This window comes from Stegodyphus dumicola, chromosome 3 (assembly GCF_044657685.1).
Source record: "Stegodyphus dumicola isolate Sdum_Otavi_A_Nest chromosome 3, ASM4465768v1".
Classification (NCBI taxonomy): Eukaryota; Metazoa; Arthropoda; class Arachnida; order Araneae; family Eresidae; genus Stegodyphus; species Stegodyphus dumicola.
The window spans coordinates 125,136,229-125,161,155 of record NC_140770.1 but is presented as its reverse complement, the minus strand read 5'-3'; the positions used below and the strand labels follow the sequence as shown (position 1 = coordinate 125,161,155).

Below are 24,927 nucleotides of genomic sequence, written 5' to 3'. Positions count from 1 at the left end.
TTATGTATATGTGTGTATATATAACAGAAAAATAAAGCCTAATAGACAAATTATAAAACATAACCGACTTTTTAACGCGCATTAAACTGCAGTAAGATTTTAAAAAAATAATTTAAGCTCACGTATATAAGGAAAAAGGAAGATTTAGTAATGTGAGCTTCGCTCCATTCAGATCCAGTTAACAGTTCATAAAGATGCTTAAAAATGATAACAATAATATCTAAGCATGAAAATAAAATAAAATTCATAACGAACTGGAATAAACTGTAAGGAATTACATAGTAAACTTTGAAGTAAAAACCAATACCACATAGTAATAAACAAATAAACAAAAGCTACACATTTCGTTTAATTTAAAATACCAAGACAGAAGCAATGCAAAATGTAAAACGAAAAATAACATAATGAACATAGATACATGGCTCATTAAGAGACCATACATGTACAGTTTCATCAAGTGCATTTTTGACGGCGCCATCCATTCATGAAAATAATTTTCGGAGTTCTATTAGCAAGATAACAAGGCCAAAATAAATCGTTAATGACAAGTAAAGAGATATGGCCATCTAGGCAACTCCAAAATGATTGGACCGAAATTACAAAACTGATAAATAAGGCACAAAACAACAAAAATTGTATGCATTGATATGTCAGGCCTAAAAATGTTAATATGTACTCAAAGACGCTAAACATATATAATATCTTCTAGATATGAAATTTTATACACATGTAAAGTATACAGTCATACACAAATATTATTTACGTTATATGTTGAATTAGTTCTGATCGCGATTTGTATTGCAGTTGAAAAGTTCTGAATTTCTACTACTTAATTTGAGGTGTAATGTACTCATGAATAACAACAACTTAAAGATAGTATCAGTTCACTAAACTCTTTTAAATAATAATAGAAAAAAAAAGAAATAAATAAAATAAAAAAAGAAATGAAAAGGGGGAAAAATAAAGCATTTCCAAGCTGCAAATATTTCAGAAACTGTACGTGAAAAGAAATAAATTACACATGTATATAGCTTAGAGCAAGCAACATTAAAATTTCTCTCCTTATAACAGGTCATTGATAACCAAAAATACTTTTAAATATTCCGTAGCCGCTATTTTAAAAACAAGAAAAAAGTAAAATTGTTGCCACTTAATGGCGGAGATGCTTCGTCTAGTTATTGCTTCAAAGCGTGCAATATACCCCTAAGACAGGAAACAGATCCTGATTTCTGGCTTTCGGCTTATAATATCTTGTGCCAGATTTCACCAGAGGAGGCAGCTGATGCTCAAATAACAACTAGCTTGTCACTTCAAGCAGCCATGAACTACGAGTACATTTGATCAATTACAAAAGCTTGAATGGCTAAAAAAAGGCGCATAGCAAAGTATGAGATTACACTTTTTTTGCCGCGATACATCCCCCCTTTTCAAACACGAAATTACACCTATTTGCTTCTTTGCCTTCTACTTTATAAATATTTTCGGGCTGTAACGTAATGAAGAAACCGCCTCGGCAAAGGAGCGTAACGAAGGTAGACGAAACAAGAATACTAACGAATTGACAATTACATAGTCATACTTTGCATACAGATTCAAGGCACGCTTCGCTGCCCTAAAATGATAGTCGTCTAGATTCAGCAAAACACAAATGGATTGTAATCCGAGTAAAAAACGCAAAATAAAAATAACTAAAATAAAAAAAAAAAAGGTGAGCGACCTTTTATGTAATAAGGCTGCATCTTTCTCGCTCTAGCAGAACTAAACCCCTCTCTAAAAGCGCGCACAATTACCATCTATCGCTTCCGCTGCTGCTATGCCACTGGGCCCCAGTCTCCACTCCCTCAATTCCATTGTTGGCACGTGGCAAAAAGTATCTCCGACTCGTATATTCAGAACTCTTTAGTCTGGTCTTCATAAGGTTCAGTGGTTTTGAAACCTGAACATGGAATCAAATGTACTACATTACTTGTAGTATCAGAAATATCTGTGTACATAAGGACTATCTGCCTTCAGAAAGTATTTTTCGTGGACTAAGTCGATAGGAAAGCTGGTTCATATTCTAAAGGAAATTAATTCTAAGGGGAAACGCCTATAATCAAGCAGTATTTCTAAAAGAAACCGTTCATCAAAACTATGAAAACTCTATTCCTCTCAGCCATTTTTTCTCCGACTCTCATTTCAAGAACTTCCTAGTTTGTTCTTCGTAAGGTACCCTTGTTTCAATTCCTTCACGAGACGCAACTTTAAATCACTCAGTTTCGGAATGGTAAGTATGCAGCTGATTTGATCATTATGTTCTCTTACATAAGCATAAACACTAACATGAGCAGCTACAATTTTGCAATGTTCATATCCTGCTGTTACGATTTCTGTCTGTCTTTGATTGCTCAACGTTGTGCATATGCATTAAGTTTTATGTTAGTCATCGTACACTCTCATTACAAAACATGCTGCTATACTATGTGCTGTAAAATCCACAGAACTCTCATGATTGTCCTAGACATCACAGCCCTAGAGTCTTCGGTCGAGTTGGGATCCGACAGGCCCATATGGAACGGAAGCCAACTCCAGCAGCATCCGTATGGAACTGATAAAGCACACGGGAGCTATCTGCCTTGGGATGGTATCCCACATGGAAAGACTTGCTAACGGAAAGTGACTCATATTCTAAGGAAAACTGCCTCATCAAAATTCCAAAAAACTCTTTACTCTCAGATCACTTTTCTCCGATTCGCGTTTCCAGAACTTCTTAGCCTTTTTTTTTTTAAATAAAAAATAAACTAGTTTTGACACTTCATCACGGAGCCAACTTAAAATTACTGGACAGGTTGAGTAAGATCCCTATCTGATAAAGATGCGAAAACTATCTTTTTTTGGAAGGTATTCTTCATGAAAAAGACATTCTAAATTCATATTTTATACAGACATTCTAAGAATCTAGTTCCTATTAAATTGATCCATATTCAAACAGAATTTGTAAGTGAAACCGGTTCATAGAAACCATGAACTTCTCTTCACTCAGCCCATTCTTCTAAGACTCAGATTTGGACGAAATCATCGGTGATCAGTGACTAAATCAGCTTAGCCAAAAGAACCTTCTTAATAAATAAAAGAAACCGCCTTCACCCGAATAATAGGTAAATAATTAAAAAAAATAATAACGCATTAACTGCAAGGCCTTTCAACAAGTATACTTAGTAACGGCTCCTAAAATTAAATAATGCTTGTTAGAGTAAAGCTTAAAAAAGGCACTTCTGCAAAAAATTTCCCACAAAAGCTTTTCTAAGCCTCACTTAACTTTCATATTTCAGTGATTCCTAGTGAACGTGTTTCTCATTCGCAACCATGAAATTTGTTTCTCAATAGAAAGCTCAGACATTAGCTGCAATTTAAATCTTATTAAAAATTATTCAAGACAGTTCCTGAAATCAAATTTCTGGTAAATTCGTCTTGTGGAACGTACTATGAACTAATACTAAGCTAAATATTAGTTAGATTCTCATCGACTGGATTAGTATAGATTAGAGAATTTCACTCAAATATGCCATAAAACGTTTAGAAAGTCAGACACAGAAACTTAACGAAAACGTGTCAAAGATTTCCCAATGGATCATCTTTTTGAAATCTACACCGAATTAAACAAATTTTTGTTTATAAGATTTAATATATTAGTCTTAAAAATCATCGACTACTTTTAGATTTAAGGGGGAAAATTCTTTTCTTCAATTAAAATTAATTTTCACATCATTTTACTTAAAGCAATTTTTCTATTATTTTACACACCTTTTATTGCTGAGATCAGATATGAAGAACTGCATAAAATAATAACGAAATGGTACTAATTAAAAAACATGTTATGTAAATGCGTGCTTGTAACTGCTATGTTTATGCAGAGATCAAGAAAATTAAGATTTTTTTGAAACAAACTTTGTTATGATTCTAAAAACGTATACAAAACTTTAGACAGCATTTTATGGAACTTGACAAGTTGCGTGATAAAAGTTAACTAAAAACTGGAAATTTTTGTAATATATTCATGTACTTTAAAACAAAGAAATTTCCGGTGACATTGTAATGGAGAACCAGGTTCTGGTTCTTCATTACAGAAAATAAATAACCTCGAGATTTAACTAAACTGACGACCTTTCTCATTATACTTTCAGTTACGTCTGGAAACTTGCCTTTAATTATCTGAAAATGTTTTCAAACACTGAAGTCTAATTACATTCTAATAATAATACTAATTAGAATAAATTGTAGATGAATAATTATCAAAGGACAGATATGCTACCCATAAAGCATTAACAAGGTTGGATTACTCTAAACCGACGATAATACCTGCATTTTAAACATGCATATGTAAATTTTTAATTGCTATTGCGAGATTCTAAATGGAATCATGGGGATTACTTAACAGAATGGTATTATTATATTCCGTGGACTATCATTGCAAACGGAGAAATATAATCTTTGTTAATTAAGAAATGATTAAAATGAAGGGGCAAAAAATTTTTATTGGCTTCGGTCAGCATTTTTGAAAGTACTTTGCAAGAGACAAAGGGGGATCTAAATACAAAATAAGCTGATCTATATCAATCTGGTATATTGAAGGTGGGCTACAAGACAAATTATTAAGTAGCTTAAGTAATGTAACCTCGTGGTAAAAATGAATGAACACGTTTACTTGAGCAAAATTTAAATGATGAATTAATTTAATGTATTTTCTATTAAAAACTTCAGAACGGAAATTTAGAGAGAAAAGGGGAAGAGAGAATATATACCAGCTAGTGCGACCATTACGGTAATACCAACTAAGGAATAAAGAAGGAGCACTAAAACCTTCCCTCCCCCTTCTTTGTTTGGTAGTATCTCTTTAAATACACCTTGTGTATTGGAATAAAAAAAACATTCGTATTTTCATAGCTCTTCTAGTTCACAAGAAGTGGACTTAAGAAGATTAACCATGAATATTGCGGTCATTCTATAAGGTGCTTCACTAAGCAGTTCTCCCAAAAAATCGGTCATACAATACCCTTTTATAACCAATGATGATACGACCATCAATAGAGGTTTTTCTAACATGTTGGCTCTTGAGCCGTGCCATTGGATTATTCGTCCGTCCCAATTTTGGAGATATCCTGGCGGATGGATCTGAAGTCTTCTACCCATCTGTCTTTACAATCAAGTCATTAGAAAGAACTTTCGGTTAAACACTATTTTAGTGATCCCATATCGCAAAGACACTGCTGTTCACTTACGAAAATCGAAGCCTCCTCCGAGATACTAACCCGAGCCAAGGTTATGAAGGCATTTTCTCTATCACCATGCGAAAAGAGCAGTTTTGTAAAAGACTTTACTAATTAAACAAGATACAACGAACTGTAGTACGCAAGAATACAGTATCAATAAAAAAAATGTCCTTCGCTGATATTTAGACAGATTCAAATGCGATGCCCCGCACACCCAAGTTCAACGCATCATGGCCTCATCAACAGTTCTTTGGACTGCTGTCAATAATTCTGCTTCTTTACTCTTGTCTGCTCGTACTTCTTGTAAGCAGAACATTTCATACACTCCCTTAATAAAAACAATCCTATAGAATCTATTAGATGAGGGAAGTGGCATGCGTGTGTTTGTGTATGGTGACAGTTCATTGGAAATCACTCTGCTGCTGAGGAGGGAAAAATTCATTCCATATCCACAAACGATGTGTGGCATATTACAATGAGAACAAAATACTGCCTTTCGTAACACTTTTTTTTTTTTTCTTAGGGAAGGGGGACTAAACTAGTGAAAGACCTTGTATAACCTCCATAAATAGTACACAAGATTGTATTTTTAAGCATTTGAAGAATTTAATCAAATTCCTAAAAAGCGTCTATACATGACGTGCTTCATCTGCATTAGGATAGATCCGTTTGCTACCCCCCCCCACGAATCTTCTGGCAATGGTCACAGGCCATTAAATGTCTTCGAGTGCAGAATTTTCAGCGATATCATCATTAAAAAGCGCCTCTTGATGTTTTAGTGACGCGCCAGTTCATCGACCGTTCGATCATCGATTAATCCTTTTAAATACTTAGCTGAAAAGTGCGCTCGTGTATCTAAAAAAAAATTGCAAAAAATTTACGTGCATTTTAACAAGGATTGATGACATCAGATCGGTAGTATTATTCGAATGATCTTGAGGAAGATGTGCAAACTTACACTAGCTCTTCGCATAAAAATGTAAAATAATCTTATTCACCGACATAAACAGTACAGTTACAGTTAAGATCTGTGGAAAAAAGTTTGCCCTGAAATAACGAAAATATTATTGATTGCTTTAATGAATTGAAAAACTTTACAAAAACAGTCAAACGACGCAAATTGCAAGTAGCTCAGTAATTAAGTAGATATAATATATCTGAGTAACAATATGCATAATAACACAAATCGACAATGCATGCAGATCGCTAGACTTTTCAATTTTTTTTTTCATTCGCATTACAATGTAAAACGTAGACAACGCTTCACAAACACCTCGAAGAAGTGTTTATTGTTGTCAGTAAACGGATTTTTGTCTTGCCAAAATAAAAAACCACTCTCTCACGAGGGAGATATTTGCCGCAAGCCTCGTTGCAAGCGATCTTGTGATAGAATGCACGTGGCGTTAATATACAATCAAATAAAACTGCAGCAGTTTTTTTCTGCCCCCCTCCCAACCACCTGGTTTTGGCCTTCTGAACAGCTCATTTTAAGGACAATATTTTATATTTTGTATTTTTTAATTTTGGGGAACTAATTTTTAAACTATTAAAACCGTTTCACCGAAAAGTTGATAAAGCAATCAAAGTTGTTAAAATGTTCTTAAGATCACATTGCAGTTTCTTTTTAACTTCATTATATTTATGTTTTTTAATTCCCCTCCCTAACCTTTTGGAGCTTTACTATGAAAAATCTGCGAGATGCCAAATTAAACTTTTTCTTTAATTCGTTATAAATATAAATTAAAATCAGTTATAAGCTTTAATACATATGAAAATAATTGCATACGAAAGCTTTTACTTTTTAACTGTAATCTGCAATTCTTAATTTAACGGAAACCATTACAAACAAAATCATTTCAATGTAAATGTTTAAAAAATGCTGCACGAAGGAAGGGGCGTAACGAAACGGAAAAGAATTATGTAACTGTTAACTATAGGCAACTATTGACTACTCATAAAACTTCAATTTCTAGGAAATATTACCTTATTAATTTAATAAGTATTGAACATTCCAAATGAAACAATAAACTATAAATAGAAAGAAAAGAAACAATAAACTACACGCAAAAGAAATAATAACTTATAAAAACAAAAATAATTCCATTTTATTTGCTTACCGAATAGTTCCATTAACCTGCTAAAATACACACGTTTTTTTAAAGAAAAATACTTGAACGATTTTTCTCAGTTTTATGCAACATTACTTTACATTTAAGAAATTAGAGATGTTCAGTATTCCAATAAGCTACTTTAACATGCTTTTCATTGAATCTGTTTATAATTTAGAGGCAGATTTGATGTTACATCCAAATTTTAATTATTTATTTCTGTGGATATGACTTTGCGTTACTTTAAACTCGTAAGATTTTGTTTCCAAATTTGTCATCTTTACGTAATAAAGTAACAACATAGGAGAGGGTCATTCGAATTCTCAGCTATCAGAAATTATGCAAAAAAGATTCCGATTCGAAAGCTTGAACCTTCGTGCTTTTTATCTCCCCCCTCCAACATTCGAATTTTTCATATCTAGCCTAAAAACTGTTTTAAAAAAAAAAGTCTACGGCTTCGAGTATCACATTCTTTTTTTTTTTTTTTTTCCCTGGGGACAATAACAAGTTGTGCTAATTTTTGAACTAAAGATCTCTTCCCCTCCAGAAATTTTTTGATTAAAAATGACGCTGGAAAAATATAAAAACTATAAAGTCTCGTGTTCTTTGGCAGCATTAAATATACGCAACTTCTAAGACCTTAAAAGAATTATAATTATGTCTTGTACTCAAGAGAATCAAATTAGCAACGTGGTCTTCAGCAGGAGGAAAAATGCTCTGATTCTACCCTTTAAAACCTTCCTCATCTGAATACACGTGAGTTAGAAATTTACATCCTGGCAGAAATATAGCAAGCGAGAAGCAAAACACATTAATATAAAATAATCACGTTTGGCGCAGAATAATCTATTTTCAGGTTTTTGTGTCATAAAAAATTAACCAAACAATCCATGAATTACAGCGTTATTTTCAAAGATTAAAACATACATTTCTGAGGATTAATCAAACACGCACCCTTTTTTTAATGTCTTGTAAAAATGAACAATAAAGAACTTTCAATACAGTTTTAATAAACTCATTCCGTAAAAAAGTATCGAAAAATAAAAATTCCCAGTGTGGTGGATTCATATAATTGTTTCGCTCATAATTGGGTATATTATGTTATAGCTGCAATGAAAACAACTGCCGACAGATTCCGAGTAGTCCAGTTCATGGACAGATTTATGAAAAGGGGGGGGAAGGATTTTCGCTTCGCTGGGTTTAAAATTATGGTCATTAGAGAGATAATATTAAGCAATCTGAAAATTGATTAAAGCCTATTTGAGGTTTTGGGGGCAATGACAGACCTTGTGATATTTTACGCGTCAAAAGATGGTCACTTTATTTCACATCTGGAAGAAGCCATTAAATTCTAAAATATATTACGACATACCTTAAGACACGTGCAGGCATATAGTATTACTCATATTTTTTTCGGTACAAAAATCAAATAATGATTTTAGAAATAATTTTTTAAAATTATCAAATGTTTACACTTCGACAAAAAGACAGTCCCATAATTCAAAAATCCACGCATTACATCATTTCTTCAATAACAACTGAACTTTAAGAAGCAATAATATTTCATATTATGTTATACTCTTGTTGATTTCAATACAAAATAAATTAAATGAATAAGATACACAATCAATAGATTCCCATCCAGTCAGTATACTGTTCAGAGAGACAAACTCCCTCGCAGAAGAAAAACAATTAACACTTTATATAACTCAATAAATAGTATTAGTATAATAATATATAGTAAATAGTATATATTAACTCAATAAATAGTAGGAATCGTCTGTTAATTGTTTATGGAAAAAAAATTGAGGCTTGCCTGCCTTAAGACGGACGCCTTCGAATAGTTAAGGGATGCTACTATTGCAGTGTGTATACAAAGAAGAGGCACTTAAAATCTGTCAGTCCAAAAGTCTTCGCACAAGATTAGTGGTAGAAGAGGAATGATACCATATTCTCAGTGTTATCTTCGGTTCTATCAAAACTGGGATGGAAATAGCTAAGAGTCATACAGTCATTACTGACGTCCAAGATCTGTGATCTAGCATCTGCTTTATCCATGATTATTCATAAGCCAATCTATTCACGGATTCAGGATAAATAACAGAGCAAACAAACTGGTGGGTTTACAGCAGTCCGCGTTAAGAATGCCGGATGCTGATGGCGATGCAAGGGATGGTTAACGCCATCTACTGAGGAGTAAAAAAGAGGAGAATCAAAAATTGCTGTCAACATAATATCTTTTTTAAGAAGCTGAATACTAAAGGCTGGAATTTGAACCATTACCTAAAACCGCAAAAAATTATTACATTACTCATCATTTTATCAAACCTGCTAGAAATACTGCCTCGTCATAAAGAAGCCGTTGGCCTATGTTTGAAAAGACTAACCTTCATGAGGATATCCTAGCATAAAAGATATCAGCACTCTCATGCAGATCAGTATTTACCTTAAAAACAAAATTAAAAGTAATTTTCATAAAGGTGCAAGCATCATTATTCCTGGGCTTCGCTATGCCCAGGGAAGTAAATTTCCACTTGCTTTGTTTTTCAGAGTAACAAACTAAAAACATAACAATGCCCCAGCATAAAGGTGACTCCACCTTTGTGAAAGTTTCATCTTTTCGATCAACGGCTGACTTGCATATAGGTGCCAGCTTCTCTACGTCAGGGCACTTAATCTACGTTCGTTAGAAGATGCTCTGTACAACTCCCAGAATGTTCTGCTCAGGATACGACTTAAAACTGCTAAAGGAAGCCTAGGAGCCTGCAACAGTCAATTATTGGTTTATTTGGTTCTGAAGCGCTCCTTGCTGATAATCGGTAGTTCAAATCTCGGCGGACGGGTTGGCTATATGAGCGTTTTCATCGTTTTCCCACGTATAACGCGAAAACGGGACAGCTTCCTTTAGCAAGTCCTCCACGAAGGCGTTCCTTCTCTTAGGCAGATAATCCAGTGTGCTGTGCCATAATCAGCAGTCCAACCTAATTCTATCCTAGTTTCAAAATGTATTTCAGAACTATTATAAGAGTTACTCATAAAATTACGCACAATATTTACATTCCCCATCTATTAAAACCTCTCACCTTTCCAACTCTTCGCAAGTTACAATGCTTTATTTTAAGTGGTAAAATGGCATAGCCTGGACTGAATGCGAAATCAGACATTCTGCACATTATTGCTTGCAGGCAATTTATTACGACAAAGCATGTGATGGTATCTGCCTACTGAAGGTCTCCCTTGTGGGAGATTAGTCAAAGGAGATTAACTACTACGAGTATTAAGTACTACCACGTGGACAGGTAACTAGTTACGGTGCAGGAAATCAACGCGACTAATAGTATTATTGGTTTAAACCTCTGTAACGGAAGGAATGCAGAAAGATACATGCATACAATTAGAATTTTTATGCAATTAATGAAACTTAAATATGTACGTTAAGAATTCTTGACTGCTTTTATTAAATTTTATTAAATGTTTATTAAATGTAAAATTAAATGTAGTATGCTTTTATTAAATGCTGTAATGACGTATTTATTAAATGGATAACCGGTTGATTAACTGATTACAGTAAAGCATGTAAAGACGATCTCCTTAAGCATACAGATGTATTAGGAAAGTACCTTTTAAAGGAAACTGGATCATATTCACATTACACATGGTAGAAACTATGTATGTGTAAAGCATACTACCATCTTTCCAGAAAGCGACCGACAGATGGAGTTACCATTGTTTAGCGGAGTTACCCACTCGGCCACTGATGGGCAGCAATAATTAAATATGGAAATTATCAATGCAAATTCGCATTACTTAAGGAAAATAAAAGGCTTCAATACGACAAATACTCACAGCTAAAATAAATATTAATTAGAGTTATAGGTCTATAAAATGAGCAAAAGCTGAGTATTTACATTTCTGGCTACCAACTGAAAATTTACAAAAATAAATAAACAAGAAATGCAATGCGACATTCGCTGTTCAGCAAATATGATAATACAAACACTTCACATCTCAAACGAAAGATTTTTCGGTGACATCTATCTGTCTTCTGTTGTCCGAGCAGAAAAACGTGAAATCCAAGTTGTCCAGACGTGACAACCATGATACCAAACATAACAATATCCTCAGAATTTCAAACCTGAAAATACAGCGACTGCCTTTCTAATTGCTGGATGGGGCCGAGGGTGGGCGAAGGTGGTGTTTCTTGCCAATCCAGAGTGCATTTTACTGAGGAAAGTGCCGGAACGGAGTACTTTAATGATACTTACCAGGTTTATTGGCTCGTAAAGTATTGGTCGGCCGATTAAAATGCTCGGTTAGCGAATAAAATTCCGAAATAAATAGAGAAATATCAAAAATGATATCATAAACCTTACCGGAGATACAAGGCGAAGCAAAAGCAGATTAAGTAGGGAATTTATGCGAAAATTATGCAACTTCGTGTCTTGCATGCATTTCCCAAACAACGCAAGCGATGGAAGCGTTTGTTTCGCTGCATATTTTTTACTTGTTTTTTTAAATTAATACTAGGGGAACGACACGCCTATACATCACTGCAATACGATACCTAAACCGATAGCAAGACCGCGAGGGGATAAATCGATAAAGTAAAAGAATATAATTTAATTAAAATAAGAGATTGATGAGAGATCTTTCAACGTAGACTATAGCAAAAAGTCTACGAGCTGTGTTCTATAGCACTAAGCCAAAGTCATTGACCAGTCGTCTATTTTAGTGGAGATTTATTTCATAGTGGAGAATTTGACCCAGATTTAATTTCCAACTGTCACTGGTGAGTTCGTTGTGATAAGGCAAAATCAAAAACAAAAATAAGCTGATAACTTGATTCAATAAAAAAATTCATACAAATGCATTACCTAATAAAAATACGTTAACGATTACCAACTTAATGAAAATACACTAATATATCATGAGATGTATAAACTGTATACTTTAGCCGGGGCCTGGAAATTATTAGGAATTCTAGAAAGTGGAAAAGTTGAGCAAGATCTGCTCTACTTTATACGAGCAGATTTCTTATCAACGTTAATTAGTTTATTTTACATACAGATTGCTTATCAATATAGTACAAGACTGTCTTAAAATTTTATTTTTTGATTAGAGAAAGCAATGAGAAATTTAAACGCAATAAATTTGAGAATAATATTCTTGCTTAAGATTGGCATTAATCCACCTGTTTGATTTAATGATTTAAATAAAACAGAATGTTAAATTATTTTGAGAATTTGTTTTAATAAGCAAAGAGCTTAATGGATTAAGATATTCTACCACGATAAAACTGAGAAAAAGGTAATTTAGTTTTTACGGTTGACAACATTTACAATGTAAATCCGTATTTATAACCGCAACGTGCGCTTACATGGCCATTATAAAGCTTCAAGCAACTTACCATAGCATATCTATATATATTATTAAAAAAAATCTTGCATAAAATAATTGCTTCAGAGATTTAATTCTTATTTAAATTTATTTATTAACGCAGGCAGATAAAACCGGTACTTAAATGGTGATTAGAATTCAGGACATATTTATGCATGGAAATCCTCCCCCCCCCCAGGATGTGACAATCTAGTAGTTACATACACTTTAGTTTGATTAATAATAGTAATCTTCAGACTTTGTTGATTTGGAGAACTCCTAAAACTATCACTTACTTTTGTGAAACCTCTGAAACAATAATTTTCGTTAGCAGAACCCCTAAAACTTCTTTTTAGTCCAAAAGGGACTTTGTCCCTGAAAGACCTATTGTTTTCGTTTTACGATTTTGCGTCCATTCACTACAAACGGCGAATCACTTTTCAAACTATTGCCACAAAGTATTATCGCCCTGTGTTATATTTAAAGAAATTAAATAATGAAAAATCTGCATAAATGTATGTATGTTTCTCGCATTGTGATAAAACAACAGTACCTAAAGCCATCCAGTTTTGAATAACGTAATCCTCCTGTGAATATCAGCATCTGGAAGCCCAAATTTGAAATTTGTTTTATTATAGATTTCATATTTTGTAAAACTTTAACGAATTTTTTATTAACAAACTCAAGGATTTCAAAGCGAGCAATGGCAACGATGTACAGAAAAAAACATTTTTATCTCCAGCGCTAGAGAGTATGTAATGGAAATTCTAAAGATATGCTCATTTGAAAATTGTTTTGGAATTGCTCTTGAAATGAGTTTTATAGTTTAAGTGCGAAGAACATGATATTTAATAAATAAAGTTAACACACAAAACGTTACAGAAACGCCCCTTTAAACGTAATTTAAAATCTGAAACCTTTCGGATTATTATTATTTTGAATTTTGTTTATTATTATTATTACTATTTTTTGTGTGGAACACTTAAAATCTTCAGAAAATAATGTTAAAAACATCGAAAATAATCAATGCTTGTGGAAAATCAAAGGAAAATAATTACTTCACAACAATTTTAACTCCCCCGACACCCCAAAAAAGACTTATTGACTGGGTTATTTTAAGTAAAAAATAAAAGAAAAAATAAAAATGTTAATTACTTTAAATGGTTAGTTCCGTAGGTAGTCGCACGTAAAATTTATTCAAAAATTCTTTCGAATTTTGATTTTGACTTGGGGAACCTTTAGAAGAATTTTTAGACCCCCCCCCTCTACCAGGGATCCGAAAAAGACAAGTGGATTATAAGATAATTTTGTTAACATAATTTAAACATAAAATATAGACACAACAAACTTCTTCCACGAAAATGGTAATGAAAAGTAAACAGGTTGGCAAAGCCTAAAGACTTAAGATCCTGAACGCACGCCAATATATATATTTGCTTCCAAATATTCCCGAGAGTCTGCAATACCTAAATCGAAGCAGGTATCCATAACAAAGAACACTACCACCATCATTAAATCGCGAAAACGCGTTAGAATTGTTGAACTATAAATCTTCTCATATTCCGGTTCTGTTGATGACTACCAGAACAGGTATAATCAACTTTAATTGACATGATTACGACTCTATGTTACCTTGCTACAAGACATGTTAGGGAAATAAAAAAGAAAAAGGAAATAGTAATAATAACAACAACAACAATAATAATAAAAAAAAGAAAAACAGCAAACTCATTATTCGATTTAACTGCGCGTTACTAGGATTTGATTTGCGAAGCCCTCCAAGGGAAAGGAACGACAGAATCTGAAATCTCCAAATTGAAATTCTGACGATCCCAGGCTTCGACATTGTACTGCGGTGCCCGCAGCAGGCAGCGGTAATTTTATAATTTGCATTTTGATGACGAGGAAGGCTGGGAATTATTAGCATCCGTATCCAGATTCTCTGCTAGTATAAGAGGAAGAATAGTCTTAGCAGCTGTATGCCATCAGCTGCACGGCGTGGCGAAATGTGCGCTCGCGTTATTATTGAATTAAAATAAATGGGTTATCCTCCAATAAATGTCGGTAAAGTCATCCGCAACAAATGCAAATAATAATGGGGTTGCAAGAAATAGTTTTAAAGTCCCAGTTTTGGAGACATCGAAATTACACTTATCACAGACAAGGTCGTTTAACCATTTTCCAAACATAAAAAAGCCTAAACCTGATAAACTTAACTAATGCTTGATACTTTCATCACAGCATAACAACAGAAGGTATTTCACAAGACTCAGTGATAATTAATAACAACAAGAAGACGTATAAATTAGTTGATTAATACTAATAAAATAATATTATTACCTACTACAGCACAAAGTTCGAGATCTGGACTCGTCGGGACTTCCGCGATTTCGGATTTGGGATTCTTCCGGATATTAGATCATCAGTTTAAATCGAGTAAGATGGCATGTAGAAATAATAAAATTAAAAATATGAAATCGTTGTTTATGAGACATTGAAGCATTTATGATCTAAAGGGTATCAAAATTTAGGGGGAAAAAACTTAATATTTATTTGTTTACTTTATTAAACATTTCTTTCAAGATTGTTGAAGTTGCTTCGTTTTTTGCGTGAATACTTTCTCTTTAATTCTATAGACGGATATAATTTATTCAGTTAGAAAATTTCAATGTTGAAGTCCTGTAATTGCTGCGTCTAGAATTCCGACTGACCTATCAATCAAAACTTTTTCGATTTCAGTAACCTCTCTGCCACTTTCTTCACTATCGGTAGCGGTATTTTCTGGATCTAGAACCATACTACAGATTTCGCCATCCGTTAATTGATTGATGATTGAGGAGCATTGTCATCACAATGAAAAACTTCTTTTATATCATCTTCATTTATTACCGCTTCTCCACATTTCTTTACAAAATCCGTTAATTAGAAAATTTCACCTTTGGTTTGCGATATCCGAAAACCTTCAGATTTGCGGCTATCACCACAAAATTTACCTTTGGTTCACTACACATATTTTGGCTATGTATAGCAGCTACGGAGCCAAATTATTGATCTTACAAATTTATGCTAAAATGATTGTTTCTTGAATAACGAGATATTATATTTAGTGCCGAAGTCAAATTAAGAATCGGGACTCTCCACATGCGCGGGGGGGGGGAACAAATGCGCATGCGTAAAGCACACACAAAAAATAAATAAATAAATAAATTTAAAAAAAAAGTTGGTGGTGACTTTTTTAGGTCCTTTTTTATGTCATTTCGGATATTGCACATCCGGATCTCGGATTTTATTAAAACTGACATCAGTAACGTCTGCTGGGGATATCTCTCCACTTTTTGGGGGCAGTTACGTTGCGTTATGCTACCATGAAATTTATCATCTAAGCGACACGGCAAATGTTCAGTATATACGAGATAATAAATTTAATTATATGACTTGGCAAACAGCCAGCTTACAGAATGGTGTCGTTCGATGTGTCTTTAAAATTCTCTTTCATATTACAATTTACTACAGAAGAAATTATACTATTAAGAACTATTTATTCTTTTTCATAATCTAACTGGTTTAATTTTAAAATGCATTTAATTTGTTATATATTCAGTTGATAATCATGAACATCTGAAGCTGTATTATACTTAAAAGAAGTGTTTCTAACACTAGTTATTATGTACTTCAGGGCAGAATTATTATATTTTATTTAACAATCATCATTATGTAATATAAATTTAATTTATTTGAAAAATATTTCTGAAAGTTCGAAGTTACATGTTCTATCAATTTGTTTAATCTTTGTTAATTATAATTAATCAAATTAAAGGAAAAAAATCTTTTCTGGAAGAGGAAAAAATTAACAATTTCGCGACTATTTCTTCGAAATGCTACTGTACAATAATGGGAAGAATAATCAAACATGTATTTCTTTTAAAAGTAAATTTCGAAATCTTTCAAGTATGAATATATGTAATTTAACAGGGAATTTTGACAGTTATCGATTGTTTAGAGGTAATAATAATGGTATTGTTAAATCAATTCAGTCCCCCCCCCAAATAAAAAATTTTTTAAGCAATGGAAGAAGTACATTTTTAAGCAAGTATAAAAAATTAAGAGCTCTGAAGCAACTACTTTAATTTACCTCACATAAAACTAGCACAAACTTTTAGTGTTGACACAATTAGTTTAAAAATCTGACTATAGATGAATGATACGATTCTAGTGAAAAGGCTGAATCAAGCTAAAAGGCGTGCCAAGTATATTTCAAGATACACAACTGACACCCGTAAAAGAAAAGATATGAAACTGAAGAAATTTTTTTCGATAAAACTGACAATTACTTTCTAGATTAATCTCCTTTTAAAATTATTCATTCATTTTTTTGCAATGTTGGTCTCCTCTTGACATAGCTTCGATTTTTGGTTAAAAAATAAGATACCCTAATAACTCCTAAATCCCCCTCTTCCAAAATATTCCTATTAACAATCATTACATTACAATGCAACTCTAATATTCAAATAGCTTGATAATTTTTCTAGGCAATTAAAAATTCAACTTGTTCTTGATTTACTTCCAAGTTCTTCATTTATTTCATCACTTCAGATGCACTATAAAAATTAATTTTCATTTTTATTTCCTATCAATTTACGATCTTTACTTGGAAGGTATATTATTTTCTGTGAAACAGACAAATTAGTTTAGCTTCGCTTTCGTTGAATGCAGAAAGGTTATGCGCCTCGTTTCTCCCAATAAAAAACATTTTTTTTTTCTTTTAATTCATACAGAAGGAAACATAAAATAAAGCGACTAAATTTAGATATATATATATATATATATTTATCATCGGAAACAGAAATGAGCTTAGAAAATTAGTTCACTGTTTGATTTTGTTGGAAAAAGAGTGTTTCTTACGTGTTTATTTTAATTAAAATATTTTATTTTTTAACTATGTTTTCTTTAAAATAAAACCTCATTAAAAATTTAAAAGGAATAATTTGCATTACAGTAATACCTATTCGACTTACTATTCGGGGGGGGGAATAATAATAAATAATTTAATTTCCCAAATTTTTATTTTGGGTACCTTGAGTTTCAAGAACAAGCTATTAACAAATTATTATTAAGCATTTACAAAGAAACGAACTGATAATACATATAAATTTCTTCTTTTGCAGCATATTAGACGCATATTTTAAAAACAAAGCCTTAACTTTCCGCCTTATAACTAATGAACGACGTTATTTTCGCTACTAACGGACTAATAAGCAAGTATTATCCATAGCTTCTCGTTAGAGTAGGTCAGTAACAAACGCTATATTTTCCCACAGAAGCGCCCTCTATCGGCATGAATAAAAGTAATTCAATGCAATGTTAAGTACACAATAACCCTAAATAATCAAATAAAAACCTTATAATACTGGCTTTTTTTAATATTATTATTATCGTAACTGAAATTTTTTAATGGATAAACAAAAATACACGGCTTTAATTCGAATCCATAATTTTAAATTTGCCAAATAATGCATTCCTCTTACTAAAGAAGAAATTTTATACCATATTGTGCTGGAGCTTTCAACGAAGAAGCATAAAACGTTTATTCTTTAAAAACAGTTCTCATTGAATAAAATATTGAACTGTTGGGAAAAATAAAGAAAATATTTATGCTACCGTTATCTAAAGAGCTACTGGGAAAGACATTTGAATGTCATTCAACAGCTGAGGGAAATATTTAAAAGTTCATTCCATTAGAAGACGTTGCAAACGATTTTTTTATTTACTTTTTATTTATTTTTTGCTAAATAATTGCTGAAAAAAAATTTCCAAAATTTGCACTATTCTGAAAATGGCATGAAGCAAAATTACTGTTTAACAAAAAAAAAAAAAAAAAAAAAAAAAAAAAAAAAAAAAAAAAAAACCACCCACTGGAAGTGAAACTGACAACTATTTAAATTCTAAAGACTAGAAATACGAATAAGTAAGGTAAAAAAAAATGCACTGATAACACTGAACGAAAGAATAATAATAAAACTAGTTTCACACTATGAATTTAATAACTATTTTATAATTCGTGATTTAGAGAAGAAAACAAGATATAGAATTTCTGCACACCCTAGAAATAATTATATAACAAGATAGAATCGCATATCACGATATGTTTCTGAAAGTATATGAGTTAAATTCTAAATATTTATTATTTCATTAAAAATCTATCTTAACATAATAGCCAATGAAAGTACATTTGTATTAAAGGAAGTGCGAGGAATCACAAATTTTCTCTTATCTTTCAAATCTCTAGTCCTTCGTATAAACAATATTCAGAAGAATAATAAAGAGGAAAAGAACTTTAATGTTAAAGGCTTTTAATTAGAGTAGAATTCAAATCTGCATTAAATAGGAAACAAATTTAAGAAAATACAGCTATACTTTTTAAGAAGATACAATGTGATTTACTGAATGAAGTACTCTTCCAATTAGAACTCTTCAAAAGTTCATTTTATTAATATATGACGCAAACTAGAATAAAATGTAAAACCTTCTTTTTGCAGAAGTGTCATTTGCACTTCGGCTGCTGAAGAAGGGGGGTTCTATATTTAAAACTTCAAATCAAGTCCTGCAAATTTATGAATATTACGATGATTAGTGTTTCTTTAATTCCTCCAACAACAGAACATGTCATCAATTTAATTAAAAGTAATCATTTTTCAAATAAAAAATAGTAAACAATAAGAGTGACTGTTAAACTGACTTTAATACATTTTTTACTCCATCGGAACATATGAATCTTGAGAGAATAATAAAAAAGAGTTAACGATGAGAGATTACTAACAATAAAAGTTAAACAAGCATAATAGTAATAAATCATCAACACCAAAAATAAGGCATAACTGATTTTGATGTATCTTCCTCTATTGGAATAATCTTGCGCGTACAACTTTTAAGCTTGTGTATGTAGATATGCAGAAATGATAGTATAAGGTACTTTCTCTTTCTCTCCGTTCTGCATGTTTTCATGGTGTAATGGTTAGCAAACTCGACGCGCAATCGAGAGGTCCAGGTTCGAGTTCCGGCGAGGGCATTGCTCATTTTTCATGTCTCCTGCTTCAAAATACGCTAATGACTCTACAATAAAAGTAATTAATCAGAAGATAACATTGCTGAACGTTTCGCGATCAGCATTACTGAAAAAAAGCCTACGGAAGGGGGAAAAGTAAATGGAAACAAAGAACGGTGCCAAACAAAAGTTTAACTGATCAATATTAAAAAACCTCTCAACACGTGTAAACTTATTCCCGACAAATCGAAGTTTCCGAAGCGAAGACAAATTTCCTCGATCCCAACTCTAAAAATGTCCGTACCATTTTATCTATTTCTCTCGCAATATTACTAATCGTCAGTCTTGTTTTGTTTCATAAAAACATGGATGTTAAGTATCTCACACTTAAGATTTACATATATGCAATGTTATATGTTTATATTCAACAAATTAAGTAAAGAGCGTAAATTTAATATTCTTGACATCACGTCAGCGATACGACTGTATCACCACATGGCAATATTAAGCAAGTTTCGTGATCTTTCAGGTTAGGTTAGGTTATTTGAATATGGCATACTACACGAGGACTGTCTACTTAAAATTCTTCGTGGAGGATTTTCTAAGGAAAACTGGCTCGTATTTATGTTATGCATGGGGTAAACCACGAAAACCTACAATGCAGACTTTTCATTCGCTTTGGCTCGAACTTCCAGCATTCAGCGGTCTTATTCGTGATCTTCCAACCGCTTATCTTTTTTTAATAACACAGATAAAGTGAAACTTTAATAAAAACTAGTACTTGGTTACAATACTAAACTAATACTTGGTTAAAATTAACATATTTATTATGGAATAATCTGGATTTACAAGTTTCAAGACTTAGAATACTTCAAGAAATTTATTAAAGTGATGTTTCCGTGAGATAAAACCGCATTCGGACTTTAAAGGTTTTACCTGATCTAGTTAAAAACATAATTTACCTTGCCTAGCTGAACAAATGCATATCGTTGACCCGCATATCGTGATCGATATCGTACGATTTTCTTGCGACTAATGAATTAATCCAAAAATTGAGGATTAATTCTTGTTTATTTATTTCCCTTTTTAAAATTTCTATCATAAATGCTACATTATTTTTGTATTTATACAATTTCTGTGCTGCTTTCCATTAGAATATCCTCAAAAATCCAAAGAAGAACTTCAAACTATGCTGTTTTGAAAGGTGAAAAAATGTCGTTCCAGGAAGTTACGTCAGGTTTTCCTTTTGCTGAAGAACGATTTCGATGACGATTAATCCTTTTAAATACTACCTAATGAAAAAAATGCATGCATGTACAGTATAAAACACAAAAACAGGATCTAATTACATAGTACTCTTGATCTACAATAACGGTGTTGAAAAGATTACTGGACTTTGATTGATTTATAAACGTAAATTTCGACTGAAAAGTGTATAATGTTATTTTTATTTAGTATAATATGCTAGAATTTGGATCGTTGCTACCTTTCTGGTCTATACTCCCCTCCCCAAATGTTAATGCAAATACTCGATCATCAAATTGCTAGCCCAAATGACTGTCAGAGAAATTTTAAGGATTTTCACTCCTATACCGCGAAGAATTTAATGACTTCACAATAAATGAATGTAGCCGTGTTCTAAAGATCTTGTAATAAATATGTATTTTTTTGTTAAATACATATTTATTACAAGCAAAGCAAAATATACTCCAAACCTATTTCCACAAAGGAGTTTCGAAAAGCAAGATTTTGTAATCAAAACACCGTTTTAAAAAAGTTATAATAAAAGTAGAAGCAGAATTAAAACTACTACGAAAATCTAGCAATTACACAAACGAAAAAAGTATATGAGAAAATAAAATCATTAACTCAATTCTAACAATTTCTGCGTAAGTATTTTGAAAACAATACAAATTCATTCAAAAATCTTGTCTGAAATTAAAATTACGATATCACAAACATAAACAACTTTTGTAAACAAAATTTGATAACAAAGGAAAAATGTTGTCATTCCATCTGGATATGATTTTAGTATTTTTTTATCAGTTTTACTCACATTTAAAGGAGAAATGCAACTATTAACAGAGAAAAGGGGGGTAGAGGTTTCATATACTTTAAGTACGTTGCCAGTCGGGTACTTGCATATCCAGCTGGCTATAATCATACAATTACACATAAGTTTTTTAGCCTTTTCTTAGTTGGGAAACACATACACTTGTTACTGGTGGATTCATTTACCCTGCACGTTCATAATTCCAGCACCTAAATAAAAGGGGAGTAAATTACTTTGAATCTACATATTTTTAATGTTTGTTTTCTTTATGAATAAATTTCCTATACAGAATATTTATTTTATATAAAATAATTCATTAATACTTATTCAGTAAGGGATTTATTTTCAGTGCACGCTATTTTTAATGTTTGTGGTTTCTGAGTGAAAAAACCTAAAAAGAAAACAAAATGTTTTAAAACGTCAGTTTATAACAAAATAATAATAAATAAATGAACAATAAAGATAAGCGAATTATTTGACTGAACTAAATTAGTCACTACTTAAAATCCGAAAACTAATTCCTTTTCATAATCTTTACATAAACATTACCGAATAAAAATAACGATAGATAAACAGTGAAAGTAACTTTCATTAAAAACTCATATCACAAAAACATTCAAAATTCGCTATCCCAAGTACATCTTACGATCAACGATTAGTATTATCTGATCCAAACAACCTCTTTTACTACCACTGTAAACAAAGTCTGGCTGCAATCCTATACGCCTCGTGGCCTACCAGATATAAACATTGGAGAACCGAGCGACTACAGCGCCCATTGCTCGGTTAAGCCCCCCAGAAACCTCCAAACTCAAAAAGAGAAAAACTCACCTCCTCCGGCATGGAGAAAGCCGCATCCCGCAGGTAAGATCCGAGGAAAAATCATCCGCAACATCCCGCCACATCACTCACGGAATTGCAAGACGGAAGGAAAACGGGCGTGGGGAGTGGGACGAACACTTGCACATTTCAAAAGGGCCGGGTGGCAGCAAGCGGAAGAAAAAAAGAATAGGAAATATTATCCGTCGCTCTTCAGATGTCCGTAGTGAGCGACTAGCACGCGGACGGAATGTTGTTTTCCTCGGGACGGAATAGAGCCGTGAATGGGTAACCCGAAGAGGGGGGAAAGGAGAGCGGAATATTTTGACCGACAGGGGGAGCCGCAATCGCTTGTCAATCATCCAGTGTTACTCGCTCCGCCTATCTTCAAGCTCGGGATGAGTGACGGCTGTTCTCGATAGATGGCGCCTCGTCATTGGGATTGAAGAGGCGAAGGTGTCAGATGTTTAGCTAAACGAGTTCGAATCGGCGCTCCTTACGCAGTGCTTTCTCGTTATAACGCGGAGGCGGGCATGCTCAAAATTAAATATGCCCTATATTCGTTCTGAGGGATTCCCTCAAAAAAATTCGAACATTTATAACGAATGAATAAATTATTTATTTAATAACGTGTGGACTTGCGAAACCTTCTTTTTATATATTTCAGTGAATAACCAGAAAACAGCAGACCAGTAGTCTTCAAGCTCTGTTCGAGATTTCATGCAACTCTTCTAGGGATTCTGTATATGAAAATCAAAATTCGAAAACCTATTCTAATGTGAATAACCAACCATATGAACTACAAAATTAAATAATATAAGCGTAAATTTTTTTTTTTACTTTGTTTTCGTTACCTAAAATAATATGAAGCAGATCTGTTTTTATAAGCAAAATTATAATGAAATAAAGAAACTCATTTTTTTTCACATAAAGTGCACGTAATATTGATATCTTTTCAACGTTTTTTGAACACGTGCTGAGGATAGTAGGAATTCCACAAATGATAGTTATGATGATAGATCTAAAATGATAGTTATTTTTATAGTTTCAGGAATTCACCAAATCGATGAAATTTGAAAAACCACTCTGACAGTGAAGTAAATACTAAACACTGAAGTATATATTTAAGATAAAACCTTCATATGCAAGGCTATAAATCAAAACCGCATCATATATGTATGTTCTATAAATTACTTTTTAGGAAATGTTTCTGAAATGTTCATGTATTTGTATTTAAAGTTAAATTTTATCGCTTTGACGAAATTTATGTATAGAACTTTATCGCCACTGCTTCGACGTACTAATAATTTTAAAGCTATAAAAGGAAAAGAAAACTTCTTTACATTTCTCATCAAACTAAACAGCCGTCATCGAGCGTATGTGATTGAAGCAACATGTAGTATTTAAAGAAGCATTTTCATTTAAGATAAGATACCACAAATGCTCTATGACGATACTCACCATCAATTAACTCACATAAAGAATTTATCTTATTTTATTTAAATACTGTAAGTTAAATATTTTAATATTGGCAACTGAACTTTACGAACATAATACACTTCTACATGCCGCTCAGACCATAAGTTCAAGCTTAAAAATATATTATATATATATATATGTAATAAATACAAAATCTTTAATGATATTAATTAACCTCGTAGCTGTTCCCTCTATGCATAATATTATCTTTGATGACGCGAAGTTTAGTTTCTCTAAACTGGCAACAAGAAAAAACGCAAATAAAAAAAAGAGTTGGCTTTGATGTTGTAACCCTAACGTCTTCTTTTATTATTTTGAATTAAAGTACGCTTAATCCACTCTGAATTATCATCTAAGTTATTAAATTATCCCATGTATTGACTGAGCATAGAGTCCACAACTTCCTTTCAGATTCCCCGTTCAATCACGATTTTTGGCTTAATATTGAGGTATATGCCCAAGAACACTGAAAACAAGTTTCGCCACAGATGTTTTGAAAGCAAAACGTAATTGTTTAAACAAAAGAATTTAATGGTGTTTCATTAACTACTAACTGAGCATATAAACAGATAATACCAAGATTCTTATTTAGCACACCAAAAATATCAGTCTTCTACCCTCACTGATAAAATCATATTAGCGCCGTTACAGATTGTCTTAAAAAGCAAACTGCTCTATCCTAAAGCGAAGGCTTCCACAGCCTTGACAGAACTCATAAAATTTAAAACTTCATCCTATTAAGGTTATTTTTTTATTAAACTTAAAGAAATTATTTCTTTTTGATGTTCTAAAATTTTTGGG

The 24,927-nt window shown here is 32.5% G+C and overlaps 1 protein-coding gene across 5 annotated transcripts in view; it reads right to left on the bottom strand.

The window, feature by feature from the left end:
• LOC118199224 (zinc finger homeobox protein 3-like) overlaps positions 1-24,927 on the bottom strand; it is a 448,036-nt gene that overhangs the window by 237,320 nt on the left and 185,789 nt on the right. The window contains exon 1 of one of the 5 annotated variants that reach the window (XM_085813280.1): positions 22,660-22,903. The exons of the other annotated variants lie outside the window; for them this stretch is intronic. The gene's annotated coding sequence lies outside the window, so the exon portion shown is untranslated. Of the gene's footprint in view, positions 1-22,659; positions 22,904-24,927 lie in introns of those variants that run through there. 5 annotated transcript variants of the gene reach the window in all.